Raw genomic sequence first — 1319 nt, forward strand, 5'->3', positions numbered from 1 at the left:
ACTTTCCCTAACATATTTTACATGCATACCAAGTGTTTGTGAAAAGTCCATATGGCATTATAAATTCTTAATTATTCTATTCTTCTACTCTACTGCCTGTTTTTCACAAAATCCTTGCAACCTTTTATTAATTAATTATAATTGTCAATACAAACGTGATTGTTAGTTTGTTACATTGGATAATCAAATTAATCTCTTAATGCTTGATCTATGCTACTCATGCCTTTACCGGCATGCTAATAAACATCTTGCATCTAATTGTCTTAATTTATCATGCTATATTTCCATTGATGTCCTAATTACATGGAATCGCGACCATGTGTTTACGACACTCTTCTTTACCTTGGCATTGATTATCCTTTGTATTTTCCCCCTCCCGGTTCTAGCTATTTGATTTCATGTTCCTTTCTTTTCCCCCTTTTCAGGATGGCCACCGAGAAGGGAAGAGAAAAGCTTCTCAATGGGGTGACAAACAAGTTCCTACGCACATTCTTTGGAGAAAAAAGCATCAGTTAGAGCCACCCATCCACTTGCACATCTTAGCATGCACCGAGGATGGTGTAATCTTTAAGTGTGGGGAGGTCGATACCGACTTCCATGGGTTAGTTATTTTCTTCTCAACACCAATGTTTTATTTTCTGTGTTAGTTCATTGTTGCATTTGCATGTTTGATTGCATGTTTGTTTGATTTTGTGCATGTTTCACCACTACTTGGTTGAAGTGATAAATTCTTTTTCAAGAAACCTTTTACAGTATTTCACTAATTTGAATTAAAATTTTTATCAAACTTGCTTGAAGAATTTTATTTTGGAACATGGTTTAGAGCTCGAACACACAAAACCTGTGAGATTTTTGAGTTTATTTGATTAGTTGCATTTTATCAACCAATATTTTATTTTTGGTGTGTGTTGTTCTCTCTAAAATTGTGATCTTTGTCTTGCTTAATTCTATATTTCCATTGTTTGATGTATGCATGCACAAATCCTTTAGAAACATAGCATATCTAGGTACCTGCTGAATGGCATCAAAAAGTGGAATGGTTACCTCAACCTTTTTGAATATGTCTACCATTTTAGGGTCTAGTTCCATCTGCCTTCTGGGCTTCCTAGCAAGGTGTAGAAATGGAATAGGAATGGCGCCACTTGCAGCTTCTGCGTCCCTTGGTGCTTCATTCCTTGGCTGAGCTGATTCTTCTTCAACCCTGCCTTGTACTTCATCTTCCTCTTCAACATCATCCACTTCAACCATGTCCTCAACTGGGGCGTTTCCTTGCAAGCTTGGCTCCTCATGATTCCTCTCTTGTAGCGTGGTTCCGGACC

This window comes from Arachis hypogaea, chromosome 16 (assembly GCF_003086295.3).
Source record: "Arachis hypogaea cultivar Tifrunner chromosome 16, arahy.Tifrunner.gnm2.J5K5, whole genome shotgun sequence".
Taxonomy (NCBI): Eukaryota; Viridiplantae; Streptophyta; class Magnoliopsida; order Fabales; family Fabaceae; genus Arachis; species Arachis hypogaea.